Source organism: Emys orbicularis, chromosome 1 (assembly GCF_028017835.1).
Source record: "Emys orbicularis isolate rEmyOrb1 chromosome 1, rEmyOrb1.hap1, whole genome shotgun sequence".
Classification (NCBI taxonomy): domain Eukaryota; kingdom Metazoa; phylum Chordata; order Testudines; family Emydidae; genus Emys; species Emys orbicularis.
In genome coordinates this window covers 358336340-358354546 of record NC_088683.1, presented here as the reverse complement: position 1 = coordinate 358354546, position 18207 = coordinate 358336340, and the positions used below count along the sequence as shown (strand labels likewise).

The window sequence follows — 18207 nt, the reverse complement described above, 5'->3', positions numbered from 1 at the left end:
TCACACGCTGTTTTCTCTACAGCTTTAGGCACAAAATCCTACCCTCCCCCCCTTAGATTTTCCTAATAATTTCCAGGAAACCAGCAATTCTCCTTTAAGGCTTTCAGAGATGGTTTTAAGTGTCCAAAATGCGTATTTCAGAGTCTTTTATGGTGAAAGTCCATTGTTGGAGCAGGCAGCTAGGAACAGACTATCAGGTTTGCAGTAGAAACAAATAGGGAGGAATAACGTGTTTCTCTCCAAACACGGCCGGCTTCAAGGTTTTTGCCGCCCAAAGCGGCGCAAAAAAAAAGCCGCGATCGCGATCTGCGGTGGCAACTCGGCGGGAGGTCTTTCGCTCCGAGCAGGAGTGAGGGACCGTCCGCTGAATTGCCGCCGAATAGCTGGACGTGTCGCCCCTCTCCAGAGTGGCCGCTCCAAGCACCTGCTTGGCAAGCTGGTGACTGGAGTCGGCCCTGTCTCCAAAAAGCCCTCTTTGCCAGTTCTGCAGTCAGTTTCATTCAGCAGGAGAAAATCTAAAATACAGGAGGAGGAGATGATGCGAAACAAAGATGAAGGACAACATCACAAGGGAGAGGGCATGGGGAAGATGGATGACCTGTTAGAGGGCTGTCCTGGAGAGATGAAGGAAGAGTCAATGTCCCAGCAGAAATTCAGAGAGATCACTGGGGGGAGAGTGGGGGCAGGGAGGAAAAGAACTAGAGTCTAAAAATTCATTGTTTAATTAGTTTGCATGTCATTTTAGAACATTTATGGGAAATATTGGTCAATTAAAATTGACTTAGTTGATCTTAATTTAATTATTTTCTAGAGTAGAAGAGAAGCTAATGGCACTCTGAAGTGTTTTTTTTTTTTTTTGCTTAATATTCAGTGAACGCTCATAGGAAGCACTTTCCTGCCCCTAAATTATTTATCTGAAATATTTGCACTATATGATGGATATTTTAGACGGCTGCACCTCACATCACTACCAGTGCCATAGGGAAATAAAGTTACTCATTGAGGAACGTTTGCAAAAGCTTCAGGTAGGAGAAGAAACAAGTAATACAGATTTCTGAGAAGTGCTGCTGGGAATGCCTTTTTTCCTTTGGAAATTCCAGAATGATGGGATTTTGACCTCTAACAAATTTCCTTCTTGAATTTATTAAAATTAGTGTGGTGTTAATTTTGACAAAACATTTATTTTCTTGTAATGTATCTTTCCTCTTGCAGATGAGTATAATCTGTCTTAAGTTTCACTACTGTGCAGTTACTTTTAGAAAAAGAATTTTGATCCTTGGCCTTGCTTTCTTTTAAAGCACAATAGAAATGTCCATCTTAAAACAGACAGGAAGTAGTAAATTGGCCCGAATACATAGTAAATTTGAACCTATGCGACAGATATTCTTTCTCATCCTTTGAATGAATGTGGTTCAGAGACAATGTCAGGCATCTCTGTTACATCCCCTGCATCTCTATACCAAATCAATATATTCTGACAGTGCAGTCTGTAGAATATCACACAAACGTCAAATTAGTTTTTGTGGACAGATTAGATTAAACATTTTGGAATTTGAATGGGAATACTTATATAATGTTTACCTTGCTTGTAGGAGACATTATAGAGGGAATAGCGTTATTAGAAGCAAGTCATGTCACCCACAAAAAAAGTTGGCCCAACAATTCAAAATGAAAATTTCTGTGATAAATTGTTGACAATCCAATTTTGTTTTGCATATACAGTGTTTAGTCTGATACTTTAATATAAAATTAAAAAACCTTTGCTTTTGAATTTGATGAAGTATCTTGGTCTTGTACAGCACTGAGCATACAGCTGTGACTTAATAAATGATAACAAATGGTCTGAGGGAATAGCAGGAGGCAGTGTTATCTACTGGACTGATTGTGGGGATAGGAGCCAGGAATACCCAGATTCTATCGGTGGCTCTACCGCTGACTCACACTGTCATTTTTAATCTATCTCAGTTTCTCCATCTCAAAAATGTGGACAATACTTACCTACCTGACAGGGGCTGTGTAAGCACTGAGCAAATAGTATTTGTAATGTGCTTTGAAAAAAGTGTTATGTGAGTGATAAGAATTATTGATGTCATTCGTGCTCTGGAGTCCAAATTAGGGACATGGTGTGCAATACTTACAATTGCTGACATTTAAAACTCCATTGTTGTTTTAGGGATGATTAGGAGCTAGCTAATCTTATGCTGAACAGCGACACTGACGTCTGGTTTGAAGCCCAGTTGGAGCTGACCTAGTGTAGGGTCTGTTCTCCCCCACATTACCTGTTGCACTGTCCACTAAAGATTCTGTAACACATTGGTCATTCTGGCTGACTGTTCTCTAAGTAACTGAGCTTCTTTCTGAATTGATGAAAATGTTTCTTGGATAGGTCTAAAACTGTCATCTTTGTTGATTGTATCCTCAACAAGGAGTCCAAATATGTTCATTATAATGGCTATGTAATTAGTAGCCAGGGTATACTGTGCTAACATCAAGTTACTCTAGACGATGGAAGAACTGTGGGATCCTCAAATTGATCTGTTCAGCTCTGCTAAAGACTGGTGTTTGTATCTGAGAGCGAGAGGGAGGAAGTGGTTATTTGAAAATAAAAATAAAATAGACTTGGATGTAGCCTGAGTTATTAATTAAGATGTTTACCAACAAGTATTCTACTGATTTTGCTAGGAGTCTATAAAAAGAATCTTTATTTTACTGAAAAACATATCAAGGAACTCATTTAGCTTCATATTAATGCGAAGGATAAGCACTGTGCTTACATTGTGAACCCGTACTTTCTTGTTAACACACAGTATATGGGCACCTTCAAAATTAAAGTGCCATATCTCCATCCCTTCAGATGCACTGCTGGATGTGTAGAGGTAAGATTATGTAATTATCTATTAAGTGTCTTCCTGTATTTATGCTTCCTTCTCTCTTATGTAGTGGGTAGGATGTGTTGACTCTTTCCAAGGTGTGAGATTGGCAGGGGCTGTTTTTTCATGGAGCAGAGCAAAGTGATCAACAATCAATGGAATTGTACATCAAGGGATTAGTCTTGCTCACAAATATTCTCATTGACTTCATTGGGGTACTCATATGGGTAAGGCAAAGCAGGGTGACTGCACAGATAAGAGGCAGCCTGTGGGGTATCTGTCGTGTAAATAACACGTAAAGGACATTTCCCCATTTCTAGTCATGTTTGATTTCTTAAAAATCAGCGTACATATCCTGTTACATTTATGCTTGTTCTACTGGACATACTGTAGCTCAAGGGATTTTTAGTCTCACGGAGTTGAAACAGTAGTGTACAGATTCTCCATGAATGATAGGCTCATCAGTAATATCATCATTTTAAGAGTGACTTCATATTCTAGCAATGTTGGGATGATAGAGCTCATAAATACACATTTTTATTCCTGCCTTAGAAAGCAAAAGAGATTTCATGCTCTCTAGCAAACAGATGGTTTTGACAAAGCGTCCACTTGTCTCTCATTTTAATGCTTTCTATGTCTTTAAATCTCCACATTAATACACTTTCAATATAGATCTCCTAGCTCTGCTCTTAAACTATCTGAAACATTTTATAAACTGCCTACCTGGCATTTGACAAGGCACTATTTTTTAAATATCGAGGTGCAAATTGTATAAAGTTGGTAACTTGACCTTTGTGAAAGGAGAATTTCAGAAAGTTCTCTCTCTTCTAAATAAGTTATCCCTATACAACGGCATGCTGAATGCTTCAGATAGCAGCATTACGAGAAAATGACCCTCTGTGTACCTTTTACATTCTAAAAAGTCCCACTGATTGTGTCCCAGTTGCTGTGAGGTTTTATTTTACATTATAATATAAAAACGAGTCACCTACTTTTGCCCCCAACACCGGATCCATTGCTCCAGGTGCTTTCCTAGTAGTTGTGACTGCACGGCATTGGCATCACACTGGCTGGAAGCTGAACAATGGAACTTCAGGGGACAAAAAACATGTTTTGAAAAGGAAAAATAATAAAGGTATTGTTAAAATGGATGTTCTGAAGGTTCCTCTTACACTGAGTAGTTCAGGGGGATTTAGCACGGAAATTGTAGGTTTAGTTAATTTCTTCTCAAACCATGCGAATTCACCTGTTTGAGTCTTTGTTTTCACTAGCAAAGTTAATGGTAAAAGGATTTAAGAACTAAGCTTCCTCTTTAAGAGGGCTTTGAGATAAATTGTAATGAATTCAGGGAGCAAGGCAAATTTACATGCCAGCGAATTAGGTTCTGAAATGACCTTTCTGTGTGCAGGGCAAAGACCCCAGCAAGGACAGAAAACCGTGAATGGAAAATGGTGGTAAAATCAGACTTACAAAAACTTAACAAGGTCCCTAGGAATGTAGATGAAAATAAAAAAGGAAGATAATTTCATATCACCAGATGTTCAACATTCAAACCTATGAAGAACCAAGTTATATATTTCATTATAAAAGACTTGGAGGAGTATGGGTAACGTTTTCAAGAGAGCTTAAATGCCTAAGCCCTTTTTGAAAATAGGACTTAGGAGTCTCTCTCTCTTAAGCCCTCTTGAAAATTTTACTTCTGGTCAACCATGAATCTCTATTTGAAATGACAAGTATTGTGAAATTTAGATAGTACTTAGGAGAGTACTTCGCTGTTTTCCAGCAGTACTTAGTCAATATTTCATAAAATGTCCCAAAGTATATTTTAAATCAGGGATGGTCTAGACAGTATTTGGTCCTGCCATGCGGGCAGGGGACTGGACTCGATGACCTCTCGAGGTCCCTTCCAGTCCTAGAATCTATGAATCTACTTGGTTACAGTGTGAATTTGAGCATAGTTCATTGATGCAATATTTGAATCACACTAGCACTTGGATTTTAAATTGGTTGCCCATGAGGTAGAGTCAGAATGGAGTGAATCTTTATTTGGAAACAGAGACAGAAATATCTGATATAAGTCATTAAAGGAAAAGGCTGTTGCCTTTGCCAGGCAATATTTCAAACCCTTTTCTGAATATGGATTCAGAGGACTTTTTTTATTTTTTTTATGGCAGCCTAAGGATAAATTGCAAGATAAAAACAAAACAAAAAGGTGTTTTATCCTTTTCTGCCTCTCTTTGATGTATAAAGTTGGCCTCAACATCATCCAACCCCCCCACCCCATTTTGTTTGTTAGAAAAATATCCTGGCTGACCAATGCTGTTTCTTCATGCTTAAACACTCCATTCGTCATAGTTTAACTAAGCAAGTTAATGGCAATTACATTAATTACTCTTACATCCTTGCAAGCTGTTCTGGAGGATATTAAAGCAGAGAAACTAAATGTGCATTCTCACAGAAAAATTAAATTGGTGGAGTTTGAGGACATTTTTCAAGTTGCCTTGAAGATATTAACTAAAGAATTATGAAACTTACATCCTGCGGGGCTGGTCTGAGGCTCTGGTCTTGCAGTGGGCCTCTCTGTGGGCACAGGAGCTCATTACACATCTGGAGCCATAGACCTTTCTGTGTGTGTGATACTGTCACAGTCATAATCAGCGAGTTAACGGCTTCCTGGTTTATAAAGAGGGTGTTTTCCATGAATCACAGAATATCAGGGTTGGAAGGGACCTCAGGAGGTCATCTAGTCCAGCCCCCTGCTCGAAGTGTTTGACTCTGGAGTCCTATTCATATTGGTGGGATAGCATGTCAGCAGACTCTTACAGCGATCACTTTGCAGGATTCAATTGATGGATATTAAAATTGTAATTCTGATTGTCCTGTATAGTTTCCTTATTTAAAAATATCTAATATTACAAAAGTCTGTCTAAGCCATCTAAAATGTTGGTTAGCATAGGTGCAAGCCAGATTGCTCCTGTGCAGGGAACTGCCAAGGTCCGTTGAAAACCCTTATGTGTTTCCCAGCTGAATAACCCAGGATTATTTCTGCATTCTTGTTTGAGGGGGATTCTCCCCCTGCCCCATCCCCCCACTTTTAAGGCAAACATCTACCATTGCTAAGGTTTAAAAAAATACGAGGCTGTATACTGACCAAGAAAATAGGACTTGAAAATACTACATATATGTAATAAGGCTGAGTTTAAGTTGTGAAAGTGGTCTTACCTCATTTAATTCCAGTCCTACCTCTAGAGATTTTGATTTTTCAACCTTAACATAGCATTTGCTTTTTCAACTTTTTCTTTTTTCTTTTTTTAACCACATGGGCAGAAAATATAATAATTTAAATTATACAGATATTTATCCTTCTTAACATTAATAGCTTCACATTTCCACATGCGTTTACATTTTCATTTACATAAAACATTTGTTTGTAGCACTAGTGGATAAAATGGTAGATGGACTCCAAATAGAAGAAAAATAAGAGTGGTAATCAGAAGGATGGGATTTTAAGGCCTGTTATCTTGTGGCCTATTATTGCTTGAAATGAATGCTGTTTGTCATTGAAATGCCAGGTTCCCTAGATTTTCCACCAAGACATCTGTTTCTGTTTTCTTACTTTGGCGCTACTTCTGCCATTAGTTCAGCACTGAATATTTTGTAACAAGTCCTAAGATTCTCTCCAGAGTAATTTTCATTCTCATATAAATCAAATATGGTGTCAGTTGTGCAGCCTACCCTCACATGGATAATCTCACTCCCCTGTGTAGCACTATTAACTTCAATGGGAATACTCACATGAGTGATGGTTCCAGGAACCTGTTGACTGTTTGCACGGAAGAGTCTTCAATTATACGAGTAGTGTTTTTAACATAGGATTTAAACTACTAGAATCACAGAAATGTAAGACTGAAAAGAACCATGCCAAGGTCAAGTCCAGCCTCATGTGCTGAGGAAGGACCAAGTAAACATAGACCACCTCTGACAGGTGTTTCTCCAGCCTGTTCTTACAAACCTCCAATGACAGGGATTGCACAGCTTCCCTTGGAAGTTTATTCCAGAATGTAACTACCCTTATTGTTAGAAAGTTTTTTTCTAATATCTAACCTAAATCTCCCATGCTGCAGATTTAGCCCATTACTTCTTGTCCTACATTCAGGAGACATGGAGGCCAGTTGATCACTATATTCTTTATAACAGCCTTTAACATATTTGAAAATTATCAGGTCTCCCCTCAGTTGTCTTTTCTCAAGACTAAACATGCCCAGGTTTTTTAACCTTTCGCCATAGGTCAGGGTTTCTAAACCTTTTACTATTTTTGTTGCTCTCCTCTGGAGTCTCTCTAATGTATCCACGTCTTTCCTAAAGTGGGCAACCCAGAACTGGGCACAAGCCTCCAGCTGAGGCCTCACCAGTGCCAAATAGAGCATGTCAATTACCTGCCATGTTGTACATTTGATACACCTGTTAATACACCCCAGAATTATATCTCTTTTTTCAACTACATGACATGGTTGTCATTATATTCAACTTGAGATCCATTATAACTCCAGATCCTTATCAATAGTACTAGCATCTAGTCAATTATTCCCCATTTTATGTTTGTGCATTTGATTTTTCCTTCCTAAGAGTAGTACTTTATACTTGTCTTTATTGAATTTCATCTTGCTGATTTCAGATCAATTCTCTAATTTGTCAGGGTTGTTTTGAATTCTAATCCTTTCCTCCAAAGTACTAGCAACCTCTCCCAGGTTGGTGTCATCCACAAATTGTATAAGCATACTTTTCGCTGCATTGTCCAAATCATTAATGAAAATATTGAATAGTACCAGATATAGGACTGATCCCTATCGAACCCTATTAGATACACTCTCCCAGTTTGACAGTAAACCATTAATAACTACTCTTTGAGTACAGTCTTTAAACCAGTATTGTACCCTATTTTGTACATATTTCTCTAGTTTGCTTATGAGAACGTCAATTAGGGCTGGGACAAAAGCCACACCAAAATCAAAATATATCATGTCTAATGCTTCCCCTATCCACTAGACTAGTAACCCTGTCAAAGAAGGAAATTAAGTTGGCTTGGCATGGTTTTGTTCTTGACAAATCTATTCTGGCCATTCCTTATAACACTTAGAATTTCAGATGGAAGTTGTTCAGAGTAGCTGTGCCAGTACTAATCAAAGTGCAAGGTGAGTCAATTTTTGCTAAGACATGCTTTTCTTTATGTGATTTTAAGTTTTATGGTGTGTGCCATTCTTGAGACAAATAAATTAGCTTGATGGAGTGGAATCACTGCTAGAGGATCAATGTACATTGTAGTTTGTTTGACTTCAGGCCTAGAAACTGTAGAAGTGTCTATTATAAATTGCCTTATAATCTCCCTCCCTTGTCAGAAACTGATGAAATTACATTTATAATATGCTATGATTAATGAAACTTTGCTAGAATGATTTGATGATGATTATTGTAGTTGTAGTTATAGTTATAATTACTAAATAATGTTATGGCAGAGTGCGGAGGCCCTAAATTGTGAAGTCGGTCAATAATTATCTGGGGGAGTTTATGTATTATACTGGAATAGTGCATGACGTCCCCTGGTGGGCTGCCACAGTGGCCCTACAGTCACGTCCCTTCTCAGTAAAGAGTTTTTCTTTAGCAGGTGTTAGAGGATTGTGCGTTTGGTGCTGAAGAGCCTGGGTTTGATCCTGGCTAAGAGACCTGTGGCTATATGTGTATGTGCCCACAGTCCATTACACTGAGACAAAATATTTGGGGTTTTATTTCTTTTTCTGTAACTGCACACAGCTTTTATTTGGAAGGGTTTTTTTAAATTGTAAGAGGAGCTAGACAAGGGCTGCTTTTCCAGGTTCCCGCTACTGTCCGAGCAGGAAACCCACTGACTAGCATTGATATAATGTATGTTCTTCTGTGTTCCTGCACTGCTCATGCATCCCTAATCCTTTTGTATCCTTCTGCCACATGCTCTTTGTACTGTCCAACATGCTGCTTCCTACAGTTAGATCCCTGCTCCCAGGGCGGCATGCATCCATACTCTCAAACTCCTCATCAAAATTTACTACTTCATGCATTCTACTAGTCCTAATCCACCTCCTGCAGAAGTGCTAGCATCTCTCTCTCCGTCTCTCACCCCCCCCCCCACCTCTCTCTCTCACCCACACCCTTCACAGTTATGAGATTATTCCCTCTCTTGGTCACCTAGTGCTTTGTCTGTGGGTTATCAGCTGTTTGTCTTCTAAAATCATAAAATCTTTAATGCAGACACCATATATCCTCCATGTGCAATACCCTTTTGCCTGCTGGTTAGTTGTGGTGGGAAGATAATTGGAAATTTGAGACAACACAGGAAAGAGACTATTTGTTGTGTGTCTTTGGATTTCTGTAATAATAATGAGGCCACCTTCCCAGTGCTCTGGATGCTTCTGATACAAATTTATATCTGTATCTATGTATATCTATATAATACTTCAGCATGGCTAAAATAGAGGTCTTAATATTCCCCCTCCCCCTCCATACACACACACCAAAAACCAAAAAATCCCTCCCCATTACCTCCTTTCTCAGTCACTGTGGACAACACCACCATCCTGCCTGTCACTCAGGCCCATAACATGGGCAACACCTTTGACTCAGACCTCTCTCTGCATCCTCACATCCAGACTATGTCGAAGTCTTGCAAATTCTTTCTGGCCAACATCTCTAAGAAACTGCCTTTCCTGTCCATCCACATGGCTAAAACTCTCGTCCAGGCTCTCATCATCTCGCATCTCAATTGCTGCAACATCCTTTTTGCTGGCCTTGACAATTGCAGTCCTGCCCTGCTCATATCCAGTCTGAATGCTGCTGAAAGGTCCTTTTCCCTAGCCTGTTGCTTTAAACGTGCCACCCCTCTCTGTGCATCCCTTCACTGGTTCTCTTTTCTTTATCACATCAAATATAAGCTACTTGGCTTCATTTGTAAGGCCCTTCATGGCATATCCCCACTCTAGCTATCGTCTCTCATTCACTATCAGTGTCGACTCATGCCACCGATTGGCCCATGATGCCAACCTCTATCATCCATTTGTTCAATTTTCAAACAAGCCCTTTTGTGCTTTCTCCCATGCTGTCTCTTTGTTCTGTGTCTGTGCAGCTCCTACTCCAATGGGGCTCTCATCCATGAGTAGGGCTCCGAGATGCTACAATAATACCAATAATAAATAATAATGATAACTCAGCCCTTTAAAAAACATACAAGCACCAAGTTCTCCTCTCCCGCTCCGATCTCTAACCCGCAACGGCCTACACAAATAAATACACTTCACAGTATGCCCTGAAGGCCATCAGCTCAAGGCTGTTTTGGACCAGCTTGGTTCAGAACTGAGGGCACCTCAATGGGAGAGCACTCGACAGCCCAGCCCCCTCTCTCTGTTAAATTAAGGAGGGATGCAGCTTGAGTGCCTCCTGTGAGCCAATCTGTGGCAGCATGACAAAAAAGAGACTCAGTCTCTCAACTAGGAAGTTCCCAAGTCACTTAGGATTTATAGGTCAAAACCAGCATCTTAAATTCCATCTGGGAGCTAACAGGCAGCTAGTGCAGATCAGAGAGCACAGGTGTGAGGTGCTGCTATCAGAAAAGCACCACTTAATAAGCAGGCTGCTGCATTCTGCACCAGTTTATTGACTGGCTGCCTTCTGCTGCCCAGAGAGATTGCTTTAACATTTTGCGTGTTTGTCTTTCATTCCAACCTTACAAAATGATGCTTTAGATTAAGTTGTTTATGACTTTTGCTAAGATTTCAAAAAGGAACATGCTGTACTTCTGGCCCTCATTAAAATCGTTAGTGAGGAAAGCTACTAGTTTATGCAAGATGCTAACTGCCTAATCCTCTGTTTTTGATAAATAGAAATATGCTTTCAGTCTTAAAAGGACAAGTACAGCAGGTTCCCATTCCCTTTCTTTTCATAATTAACCATGGATGACTTCCACAGTTCTTGGTTTCAGAGGTGAAAGAAGAATAAATAAATATTTCACTGTGAAAAGAAATCTTGAGATGTCATCCCTTGGTTTAAAGGGGATGTGTACTGTAGACCATAATTAGGGATAGACAGGAGTGTTGCAATAGTTTGATAGATTCAACTTAGATGATAAAAGGGGGCAGTTCCTGCTGCATGGTAAACGTCTGTCACTTCCTTCCTTTTTCCAATAACTTTGTTGATATGACAGATTTGAGCAAACAGAGTAGCAGTGGAAAAATAGATTTTGTTTCATGTTTACAGTTCATATCTAATCTAGTGGCAAGATGCAATATATTCCACAGCTGTTTTTCCTAAAGAAATTTGACATTTCTTCAGCAGCTTGAAACATAAAACCTTGAGAAAAAAATCGTCTTTAATATTCTTGTATGTAGAAAACCATAATGCCTCCGTTGTTCCTGGGGGAATGCTGTGCCACTGCATGCACGCAGTATTCCTGTCCCCTACAGATTTCTTTGCTTCCCCGCAGAAAAATAACTTCTGATGGGGAAGCAAAGGGAAGCCGCAAGAGCAGTCATGTGCCCCTCCATTTCAGGTGCCCAGAGCAGCCGGCTGAGAGGTAAACCACTGTGCGGGGAGGTGGGGCTGAGGACTCCCCGACCGGTGGCTCTCATCCTGTGCTGGGCTCAGCTACTACTCCCGGCTGGGGGCGGGGAAGGATGGGACTTCCTCTTCCCTGCCAAGGAACGGCCAGGGCAGGTTCAGACCCACCACCAGAAATCTCCCCTGCCTGCAATATGTGCTCTCCCTCCCCTCCCCCCCCGCTTCCTGCCCTCATCACTCCTCAACCTCGGGGGGAGAGGTCACTGTACAGGGAGCTGCTCCCCCATCTGCCTAACCCCTGGGCATCCGGACTCCCCATACCCGGATCCCCCCCGCCAAGCCTCATCCCCCACACCCAGCCCCCCCACTGAATCCCACTGCCTACATCCAGACCCCTGCTGAGCCCCTACCCCGGCATCTGGACTCCCACCCCTGCACCCAGACCATTCCCCACTGAGGCCCCCTCCCCACACTCAAACCCCTACCCTGATGAGCCCCACCCCTTCTGCACCTGGGCCACCCAGATGAGCCCTCCACATCTGGACCCCAACCCCACTGAGCTCCAACCAGCTGCACACGGACACCCACCCCTCCAAGCCCCACTCCCCCAGCACCCACCCCATCACAAAATCTTAGCTCTGCTACTGCAAACAATGCATGTTACATAATTATAAATCCTTTGGGGTCGGGAAGGAATTTTCCTCCAGGGTAGATTGGCAGGTTTTTCGCCTTCCTCCGCAGCATGGGGCAGGGGTCGCTTACTGGAGGATTCTCTGCGACTTGACGTTTTTAAATCATGATTTGGGGACTTCAACAGCTGAGTCAAGGGAGAGAATTATTCCAGGAGTGGGTGGGTCAGCTTTTGTGGCCTGCATCATGCGGGAGGTCAGACTAGATGATCATAATGGTCCCTTCTGACCTTAAAGTCTATGAGTCTATAAATCCCAAAATGAAATCACATTCTAGCAGATTACTTTCCGGCACCTGAAAGCCAGTGAGTTCATCACCACATATAGACCACCACTTAAACTGAGAAGCTGACAGATAAATAAAATTGCAAACCAAAATGAGCCTAGCCTTTGCAAACAGTTTAAGGGTGAAATGGACATGGAGTGCTCCTGAGGGAATTCTATGCCAAAAAAATCAAAAATTCTGTGCACAATATTTTAAAATTCTGCAAAATTCTGCATATTTTATTTGTCATTAAATAAATGTGGAGGCTCCAGCATGGTAGTGGGAGCACAGGCCACTGGTTGCACAGAGGTGGGAGATCACTCTGCAGCCCCCGCACCCCTCATGGGACATGGACTTGGTGGTGAGGCTGCACTTGACCCTGACACAGCACCAGGGCCCGGCGGGTGGGTGAACCAGTATGCAAACAAATATACAAATTATCTTTTATATTCCTTTAGAAACAAAACAAGTGAATTTCATACTCTTTGATGGTTCCATAAACGTGGAGATCTTTCAAATGGACTCCACAAAGAGTTAAGGATCCTTGTGGGCTGATTCTTTTATAGCATCATGGGTCATGCTGGCAAGCTACAAAAGTTCCAGTCAGAAACAAAAATCACAAGGACACCAAAACTAAATGTTGTTTGGAGAGAGAGCCCTATCTTTACAAAAGAGAGCTTAATTGTTAGAGAAAAAGGTGGAATCAAAATGCTTTATCCCAATCAAAATTAACTTTCTCTACAGAGATTTATGAAAACTTAAAACTGAAAAGCTAGAAATTTGATGTTTAAAAATGCAATATTTTCCACATAGGAATTGTGGAAGATACCTCTGAAGATCCAGCTAGTCCAGGGAACGGAGAGATGTAGTGGACATACCTATGGGTGGCTGCCCTGCCCAACCAGTAAGAAAATCAAGCTTGTCCACAAAGAGATCTCCAACAGACTAAGGAAGATAAACAGTCCTTGTTGGTGATTCTGTACTAAGAGAATCTAAAGAACATTCTGCAAGGGACAGGCAGATAACCAAATGGGTGTGTCTTCCCAGAGCCAAGACATGAGGCATCACTCTAAGACTGGATAGGCCTCTGAAGTCAATGGGCCAGGTTTCACTGGTGATGGTTAATATTAGACCTAATGACAAGGCATCTCAGGATGTCTTGCAGATAACAGATAACTGCAGGGTGATCTTCTGGGAGATGCTTCCTGTTCCACAAGCTTAGGAAGACAAAAGATTCTGGAAATGAATCAGTGGCTAGGTAAGTTGTGTAGGGTAGAGGATTTTGGTTTTGTGGAACATTGGTCCACCTTTTATGGGGATTGGGGTCTGTATACTGAGCCTCCAGCTCAGTAGAAGGGGAACCAATCTCCTTGGAAAAGGCTGGCTAGAGTAGTCAGAATGGCATTAAACTAAAAAACAAAGAGAGGGTAAAAAGAGGGAAGAAATGAACATTCACTTAGCACAAAATTGAGATGCTGAGAATATAATAATCAAGAAACAAAAGGACATGATGAGAAGAAATTCGTTAATGGCCTGTACACCAAAGCTAGGAGCCTGGGCAACAAACAAGAAGACTTGGAATTTTATGAGCATAAATTGGATCCAGTTGGTATGACTGCAACCTGGCGGGATGATTCACACTATTGGAATGTTAAAATCAATGGGTTTACAGGAAGGTTCAAGTGAGCAAAAGGGGAGGGGGAGTGGCATTCTGTATCAAAAATGGCATTACCTGTTTTGAGTCACTGACAACTCTGGAGAAAATGATCTTGAATGGTTAGGGATCAGTGTCCTAACAGATAAAGCACAGGATGGGATAATAGTTGGTGTCTGCAAAAGACCTCCAAATCACACTAGGGAACAGGATGACCCTTACATACCTATCTATAATATGTGGGCGGGAAAACTGCATGACCATGGGAGACTTCAATTTGAGTGATATGCTCTAGGTCTCATGCTGCCAGAAGTAACACATCCTTATAATTTCTAAATATTATGGATGACAATATCCTAACTCAAAATGGGTTGCATCCAACATGGGGGAATTCTATATTAGACCTTGCCTTGGCGCACACAGAGAGAAATTGATCACAGAACTCAGTTAGCAGTAGGTGAAGTACAGGTGATCATGAGTTAATCACATTTGAAATGTGCAAATGGAATAAAGACCAAACCAGAAATATATATATATACTTGGTGTTTTTAAATGGCCAATTTCACAAAGCTGAAAACAATTACAAACGAAATCAGCTGGGAGGAAGTATCAGGAATCAGGGTCTGCAGCAGACCCAGTCTGTAGGCAATCTAATGAGTGCAGATGGCCTGTAGTAGGCTGACTGATTGGCTACATCACCCATTTGGTTGAAAGAGTCAGCAGACTGTCTCTTAAGCCCAGCAGCTGCTCATATCATTCACCCACTGCTGCGATAGCTCCTGTGCCTACTTGTTCCCAGCTTTGCGCCTGCCTTAGAATCATAGAATATCCAAGTTGGAAGGGACCTCAGGAGGTCATCTAGTCCAACCCCTTGCTCAAAGCAGGACCAATCCCCAACTAAATCATCCCAGCCAGAGCTTCGTCAAGCCGGGCCTTAAAAACCTCTAAGGAAGGAGATTCCACCATCTCCCTAAGTAACCCATTCCAGTGCTTCACCACCCTCCTAGGGAAAAAGTTTTTCCTAATATCCAACCTAAACCTCCCCCACTGCAACTTGAGACCATTACTCCTTGTTCTATCATCTGGTACCACTGAGAACAGTCTAGATCCATCCTCTTTGGAACCCCCTTTCAGGTAGTTGAAAGCAGCTATCAAATCCCCCCATATTCTTCTATTCTGCAGATTAACAATCCCAGTTCCCTCAGCCTCTCCTCATAAATCATGTGCTCCAGCCCCCTAATCATTTTTGTTGCCCTCCGCTGGACTCTTTCCAATTTTTCCACATACTTGTAGTGTGGGGCCCAAAACTGGAGACACTACTCCAGATGAGGCCTCACCAATGTCGAATAGAGGGGAATGATCACTTCCCTCGATCTGCTGGCAATGCCTCTACTTATACAGCCCAAAATGCCGTTAGCCTTCTTGGCAACAAGGGCACACTGTTGACTCATATCCAGCTTCTCGTCCACTGTAACCCCTAGGTCCTTTTCTGCAGAACTGCTGCCTAGCCATTCGGTCCCTAGTCTGTAGCAGTGCATGGGATTCTTCCTTCTTAAGTTCAGGACTCTGCACTTGTCCTTGTTGAACCTCCTCAGATTTCTTTTGGCCCAATCCTCTAATTTGTCTAGGTCCCTCTGTATCCTATCCCTACCCTCCAGCGTATCTACCACTCCTTCCAGTTTAGTGTCATCTGCAAACTTGCTGAGGGTGTAATCCACACCATCCTCCAGATCATTAATGAAGTTATTGAACAAAACCGGCCCCAGGATCGACCCTTGGGGCACTCCGCTTGATACCAGCTGCCAACTAGATATGGAGCCATTGATCACTACCCGTTGAACCCGACGATCTAGCCAGCTTTCTATTCACCTTATAGTCCATTCATCCAGCCCATACTACTTTAACTTGCCTGCAAGAATTCTTTGGGAGACCGTTACAAAAGCTTTGCTAAAGTCAAGGAATAACACATCCACTGCTTTCCCCTCATCCACAGAGCCAGTTATCTCATCATAGAAGGCGATTAGGTTAGTCAGGCTTGACTTCCCCTTGGTGAATCCATGCTGACTGTTTCTGATCACTTTCCTCTACTCTAAGTGCTTCAGAATTGATTCCTTGAGGACCTGCTCTATGATTTTTCCAGGGACTGAGGTGAGGCTGACTGGCCTGTAGTTCCCTGGATCCTCCTCCTTCCCTTTTTTAAAGATGGGCACTACATTAGCCTTTTTCCAGTCATCCGGGACCTCCCCCGATCGCCATGAGTTTTCAAAGATAATGGCCAATGGCTCTGCAATCACATCTGCCAACTGCTTTATCACCCTCGGATGCAGTGCATCCAGCCCCATGGACTTGTGCTCGTCTAGCTTTTCTAAATAGTCTTGAACCACTTCTTTCTCCACAGAGGGCTGGTCACCTCCTCTCCATGCTGTGCTGCCCAGTGCAGCAGTCTGGGAGCTGACCTTGTTCGTGAATACCATTTATTTAAATATTTTTTGATCTTTTCTACATTTTCAAGTTGATTTCAGTTACAACACAGAATACAAGGTGTACAGTGCTCACTTTATATTTATTTTTGATTACAAATATTTGCATTGTAAAAAACAAAAGAAATAGTATTTTTCAATTCATCTCATACAAGTACTGTAGTGCAATCTCTTTATCATGAAAGTTGAACTTACAAATGTAGAATTATATATTAAAAAAAACCTGCATTCAAAAGTAAAACAATGTAAAACTTTAGAGCCTGCAAGTCCACTCCGTCCTCTCCTATTTCTTGTTCAGCCAATCGCTCAGACAAACAAGTTTGTTTACCTATGCAGGAAATAATGCTGCCTGCTTCTTGTTTACAATGTCACCTGAAAGTGAGAACAGGTGTTTGCATGGGTACTGTTGTAGCCAGCATCACAAGATATTTACATGCCAGATACACTAAAGATTCATATGTCCCTTGATGCTTCAACCACCATTCTAGAGGACATGCGTCCATGCTGATGACGGGTTCTGCTCGATAACGATCCAAAGCAGTGCGGACTGACGCATGTTCATTTTCATCAACTGAGTCAGATGCCACCAACAGAAGGTTGATTTTCTTTTTTTTGGTGGTTTGGGTTCTGTAGTTTCTGCATCAGAATGTTGCTCTTTTAAGACTTCTTGAAAGCATGCTCCACACCTCATCCCTCTCAGATTTTGGAAGGTTGAGTGCGGTAGCTATCTTTAGAAATTTCACATTGGTATCTTCTTTGCATTTTGTCAAATTTGCAGTGAAAGTGTTCTTAAAACGAACAACATCTGCTGGGTCATCATTTGAGACTGCTATAACATGAAATATATGGCAGAATGCGGGTAAAACAGAGCAGGAGACATACAATTCTCCCCCAACGAGTTCAGTCACAAATTTAATTAACACTTTTTTTTTTTAACGAGCGTCATCAGCATGGAAGCATGTCCTCTGGAACGATGGCTGAAGCATGAAGAGGCATATGTATCTTTAGCACATCTGGCACATAAATGTCTTGTGACGCTAGCTACAACAGTGCCATGCGAACACCTGTTCTTGCTTTCAGCTGACACTGTAATTAAGAAGTGGGCAGCATTATCTCCTGTAAATGTAAACAGACTTGTTTCTCTTAGCGATTGGCTGAACAAGAAGTAGGACTGAGTGGCTTGTAGGACTTGTAGGCTCTAAAGGTTTGCATTGTTTTGTTTTTGAATGCAGTTATGTAACAAAAAACCCCTACATTTGTAAGTTGCACTTTCATGATAAAGAAACTGCACTTCCGTACTTGTGTGAGGTGAATTGAAAAATACTGTTTCTTTTGTATATCATTTTTACAGTGCAAATATTTGTAATAAAAATAATATAAAGTGAGCACTGTACACTTTGTATTGTGTTGTAATTGAAATCAATATATTTGAAAATTGTAGAAAAACATCCAAAAATATTGAATAAATTTCAGTTGGTATTCTATTGTTTAACAGTGCAATTAATTGCAATTAATTTTTTTGAGTTAATTGCATAAGTTAACTGTGATTAATCGACAGCCCTATCATTAATGTAATTTATTGGTGTGTTGAAATTATCTAGCCTTTAGTTTTGTAGAAGGCTCAAAATGTTCTCTGATAGAATTTTGTTTTCAGCTTTATGGGACCAAG

At 41.3% G+C, this 18207-nt stretch overlaps 1 protein-coding gene across 1 annotated transcript in view; it reads left to right on the top strand.

Moving 5' to 3' along the window:
* FAM168A (family with sequence similarity 168 member A) overlaps positions 1-18207 on the top strand; it is a 348545-nt gene that overhangs the window by 164094 nt on the left and 166244 nt on the right. The window lies entirely within an intron of this gene.